The 5,738-nt window shown below is 53.4% G+C and overlaps 1 non-coding gene across 1 annotated transcript; it reads right to left on the reverse strand.

Moving 5' to 3' along the window:
- Window positions 1-5,295: 5,295 nt before the first annotated feature.
- TRNAF-GAA lies at window positions 5,296-5,368 on the reverse strand. The gene has a single exon. It is a non-coding gene; the product is annotated as a tRNA-Phe (tRNA).
- Window positions 5,369-5,738: the final 370 nt, after the last annotated feature.

Consider the following 5,738-nt stretch of genomic DNA (forward strand, 5'->3'; position numbering starts at 1 on the left):
TGAGCTGCTAAGATAGGGAAAGGAGGAGAAATCTAAGGCCAGCAGAGATAGGGACACTAAGGAGGTTCCCAATACTAAGCATAAGCAGGGGCTGAATGAGCTCCCCCCTCACATCTAGTGAGGAGCTGGGGGAAGACTTCAGGAACAGGCCGTGTTTGCACAGACACCCCTACTCTGCCTAGCTATGCAGCATGGTGGGGCTGCTTCCCCAAAATGACCAGTTTGGGATGGTGGTGGGTAACAAATCACTTTAGCATTGAGTGCAATGAAATGTTATTCTCCTTCCTGTACGAGTGAAGGGCAGCAGAACGTACCTAGGCCGTCGTGACGGAGGGGTGGGTGGGGGAGGAATCGCTTTCATTGGACGGCAGAGAAGTGATTGAGGACGTCACCCTAACCCAGTGGGCCCCAAACATTTCACACTGCGCCCTCGTATCCATGGCTGTGGCCCCTCGGAAGCCGCGGTCGAGAACCGGGGCTGGGAGTGGGGCCGTTGCTTGCTGGGGAGAGGGTGCGGACAGGGGTCAGGGGGTCGAGGCCGGGCTGGGAGCCAGGGGCCCAGGCTGAGGGTGGGGTTGGGGAAGAGCTGGGACAGAGTGGGGCTGAGTGGGGCTCCCTCCCTGCCCTCCATGGGGGCTGGCTCAGGCCCTGAGGTGCCCCCATCAATCTTCCTCTGTGTCCCCCCAGGAGTCACGCCCCACATTTTGGGGACCACTGCCCCCTACTCGCTAAGCAGGGGCTAGTGATGCCAAAGCCCAGGGAAAGGGAGAACAAGTGCGGGGGCCCCAGTACCAGAACCATGACCCCCCCCACTTCTGTGTGTGGCTCCGCCCCCTGCCACACCTTCCACCCACGGCCCCATCCACTGTCACCTCTGTTCCACCCCTTTCCCCACTGGCCCCCCACCCTGTCACTCCTTTACCCCGGCCCCGCTGCGGCCCCGAGACCAGAGACGCTCTGTGCCCTGCTGCAGCCCCCGGGCTGTAGCAGGGAGTGGGAGCTCCTCCAGCCCTGGGGCCACCGTGGGGGAGACTTTCCCAGGGGGGCCCAATTTGGCCAGGGCCCCTAGTCATGGGCCCCACTGCCCCCTTGGCGACGCAAGGTTTGGGGAGGCTGAGCCCCCCCGAGCCTCCATTACGAGCCGCCCAGGCTACCTCTGCTCAGTGGGTGGCCAGTCTCCCTGTGTCTCTGCTGCTCGTGCTGGGGAGCCCGGCTGGCCTTAGGGGTGGGGCCCCCGTCAGCCGCCCAGGGCTCCAGGGGGTCAAAGGGCACCGTGTGGCCGTGCAAAGGTGCTCACTGCTCTCCCCTGCCCCAGTGCTCCTCCGTGGCCCCACAGAGGGTGGGGGGAGCGAGGAGCAACACTATGTGCTCCCTGCGTCCTGGTCACTTTCCCCACCTGGGCTGGGCTGTGAGGGGAGCATCAGAAGCTGCTGCTCTCTGCCCTCCCCTGACGCAGCCCGGCTGAGGAAAGTGACCTGGATGCAGGGAGCTCGGATGATGTCCCTTCTCGCCCCCTTGCCCCTGCTAGGCAAGGCTGGTGTGTGGTGTCTCCATGGCTGCACTTTCAGTGATGCAGGTTTCTCTCTCCCATTGTTTCAGGGGCATCCTACTAGATAAAATTGAGCAAGAAATGCTTCCCAGGGGTTTTTTAGGACTGGAATTGCTATTTTCAACAGCCATTGCCATTTTTTTTTCTAGTTTTGTTTGTTTAAAAGGAAGACAGTGATATTGCACTGGCAAATTCCCCATAGAAACAAAGAATAATAAAGGCACCTCAACTTTTCCTCATTTATGGAGGACAGTCTTATAATATGCATTCAGAGATCCTCCAGTCACACAAGCTGAAAATTGTTCCACTTTACTGCAGTTCTGTAACCATATGGGAACCAGTCCTGTCTGTGTTCTGTGCACATCCAAAATTCCTGCTGAATGATCCGTCCTGGGAGCAAGTTACCAGTGACCCAGGGCTGGGATGGAAGGAGAGTGCAGGTGTGTGTGTGTGGGGGGAGAGCCCAGTGACCCAGGGCTCGGGCAGCAAGGGTTATGGGGGGGAGCCCAGGGCTGCGGTGGGGGCAGCCAAATTTTTTTTTCCTTGGGGCGGCAAAAAAACTAGAGCTGGCCCTGCCTCCACCCACCATGAGGTAGGCAGGAGCGGATCATTATTATCCTTACTCGAAAGAGGGAGAAGCTAACGCTGAGAAAGGAGAATTGACTTGTCTTAGGTGACACAGCCAGTCAGTGGCAGAGTTGGGAATAGGACCCAAGAACCCTGATTTTCAATATACCTGCCCCTGGAAATTCCCACTACATGCATCCGACGAAGTGGGTATTCACCCACGAAAGCTCATGCTCCAAAACATCTGCTAGTCTATAAGGTGCCACAGGACTCTTTGCTGCTTTTACAAACTAACCATCAGATCTTGAATTTCAGACATTGAATGACCTGAATAAAGTGCTCTGTGATGAGCTCCAGACCTACAACAGTGCACAGGAATTATTCAGCAAGTATTTGAGGAGAACTGCAATGTTAGAGAGAATCATGAACTGCTCAGATACAATTAATGCAGAGAACAGCAAAATTCATCAAACATAGAACTGGTTCTGACTTATTTACTTGGTCTTAAAAGAGACCAACAAGGACCTGAGTCTCCTTCCTGTCAATAACCCCCTGCTCAGCCAATCAGGGTAGAGACTGAGGACGGGAGGCGGAGGGTTCTCACCAGAGAACCCAAAGGATGGCCCAGGTCACTGGTGGGGATCACTGCCCGAGCACTATTTCAGCCCCACATTTTTGAGTGGACCTCCCACAGTGGGAACTGCAGAGCCCTCCCCTGCAAAAGATGGATCATTCTGAACAGGTTTCACACCTCGAGGAGACTCTTACCTTCTAAACAGGGACGGCTGTTTTCTACTAAAATCACTAAAAGGGAAGGAGAAAACTCGAAAGAGGTTCCTCCTGGCGCTCACGTCCGTGAACCCGAATACTCCCTCAGTCCTCAAAGAGAGACCTGGAGAAGGGGACTTGCTGAAGCAAAGCCACAGGGGTCTCTGAGGTTTCCCTGGCCCCTCGCCCCTGTCCTGCCTGGCTGATGTCAGCATCTCTCTGCGAGGTCACCACCTCCCCACCACCGTGGACCAATAGTCTGAGGTCCTGCAAAAGGCCTTTGTGATGTCACTGCCACACCCCTCCCTTGCTGGGCTGATGTCCTGCCCCTGGCCAGGCACTTTGGAGGTTTGAGCTACTCCCTGTGGATCACCCCACTCAAGGAGCGTTCGTTCTAGGCAGCAAGCCGGCTAGACAGGGAAACATCAGACGCTGCTCCCAATGCTACACTTGGTTTTTTAGAAATTAGTCGACTTTATGGCCAGAAAAGACCATTAGAGCATCTAATCTGACCCCCTGCATATCACAGGCCTCCTGTAGGACACCATAGCTACTTTTGGGGCAAAGACATTCCAGAAAGGCATCTAGTCTTCATGAAATGACATCAAGAGATGGAGAATCCACCACTTTCCTTGGTAGCTTGTTCCTGTGGTGAATCATCCTCGCTGTTGACTATTTGTGCCTTAGTTGTAATATGAATTTGTATCTTTTCACCTTCCAGCCACTGGGTCTTGTTATGCCTTTCACTGCTCGATTCAAGAGCCCTTTAATACCCAATCTTTTCTCTCCATTAAGACCCTTCAACACTTCAATGAAGTCACCTTTCAATCTTCTTTTGATCAGCTAAACAGGTTGAGCTCTTTCAATAGCTCACTAGAAGGCATTTTTCTCCAGCCCTCAGAACATTTGGTGGATCTTTGCTGTCCCAAACTCTAATTTCACAACATCTTTTGCAAACGAGGACACCAAAACTGGAGGCAGTATTCCAGTATCAGTCTCTCTGATGCCGTGTCACCTCCTGTGACGTTATTGACATAAACTGTAACTGTATAGATCACCGTTGCGACCGCTGTTCTATATTTGCAGCCAATATTGTATAAAGGTTGTTTTGTAAGGGATCTATGGAGAGGTTCTGATTGGCTGATAATGATGCTCTCTCTAGATGTGTATCATTTTTGTAGTTGATGTTATGAATATTGGTTCTATGCTGCCTGTATTTCAAACTTGTGCTCTGCTTCTGGGAAACACCCCAGACAAGTTGGTGTCAGTTCTGCCTAGCTGGCTCGATGCAGGTTAGGCACATGTGATAACCACTACACTACAGAAACTCCATTACAGTACACTGCTCTGCCCTGCCCTCAAATTCCCTGCACTTTGGTGGTGCTCACCCTTGCACACACTGATGGGCGAACCTGGAGAAACTGGCAGCAGCTCTTTGATGGGTCAGCTGGAAGAGCAGAGGACTGGAGCCAGGGATCAGGAAGTCGTCCTTACATCACCCTTGTGACTCTAGCTTGAAGGGGAGTGTAGATGGGCCAGAATCACCCCTGCGGCGCCTCCTGCTGGTGACTCTGGGAATTAGCTCTGTCCAGCACTGGAGCACCCTCTGCAGGCTGGTGATCCACCTGTCTTCAGGCCCCCGTGTCCTGCCTTGGACCCGGTGCCCTTTTACATGGGGTGCTGCCCCCTAGCAGTAACCCCTTTCTTTCAGGGTCTCCCCCCCTCAGGGAACCCTCACCCTCTATCCCCACCTTGCCTCAGTATTGGCTACTGCCAGTCACTGTCTAGCCCCACACCCTGGGGCAGACTGCAGTATCAGCCTACTCGTCACAGGCAAAGTTGGGTTTGGACCTGCTGCCTTGGCCTACACCTGGGCTGCCTCTGCAAACCCCAGTACCTGTTAGCCCACTGCTAGGCCGCAGCCTGGGGCTTTCCAGGCTGGAGCTCCCCAGCTCCTCAGCCTTTCCCCAGCCCTGCTTCACTCAGGTATCTAGTCTCACACTCCCTGCAGCTTGGCCCTTCTCTCTCTGAAGGCAGAGAGAGACTGTCTGGGCCTCTGGCTTCCCTGGCCTTTTATAGGGGCCAGCTGTGGCCTGATTGGGGTGTGGCCCAGCTGCAACCACTTCCCCAATCAGCCCAGCTTTTAGAGCCACAGCTCTCAAGCCCTGCCAGGCCACTTCTAAACCCCTCAGGGCAGGAGCAGGGTTCACCCTGCTACAGGGAGCTTCTTTTTCTTCCCCTTGCTGAGAAGCAGCAAGAGAAGAAAAAAGGTCCGGTGGGCCAAATGGGTGCAGAAGCCAATGCTGCCTTTTCCTGCAGTGAAGCCCAAAATGAGGGACTTGCATTGAGTAAAGGCAGTGTTGTGCTTCCAGGAAAGAGCCCACTGCTGCAGGAAGAGGGATGAAACAGCCTACTGAAACCTGGGATTGAACCAGGGACCTTTAGATCTTCAGTCTAATGCTCTCCCAATTGAGCTACTTCAGCACCTGCAGGGGCCTTTTTGGGCTACTGCTTCTCACCTTGAAGTTTATTCTCCATAAACCATTGCTCCAGTCAATAATGGCCAATGCAAGACGGACATCGCTTGCTATTTTAGCACTTGGAAACGTCATCAACTAGTCTCTGGATCTCTTGAATGCTGCGCTTCAGTTCATGGGGGAAAGGCGAGAGAAGCGACCTTTGACCAGGGAAAGCAGGAGTTAGGGGTTAACATCCTAACGCTGTCTGTCTCCGACTGTAACACTATTTAATACTGGCCCACCCTGTGCTGGTGAGTGCTCCATTTCTAGATGTTAGTACATTTCAGTTACTGTCAAAATTAAAAGTTTCTATATGCTTAAAAGAAATGATTTTT

This window comes from Mauremys mutica, unplaced genomic scaffold, assembly GCF_020497125.1.
Source record: "Mauremys mutica isolate MM-2020 ecotype Southern unplaced genomic scaffold, ASM2049712v1 Super-Scaffold_100116, whole genome shotgun sequence".
NCBI classification, from domain to species: Eukaryota; Metazoa; Chordata; order Testudines; family Geoemydidae; genus Mauremys; species Mauremys mutica.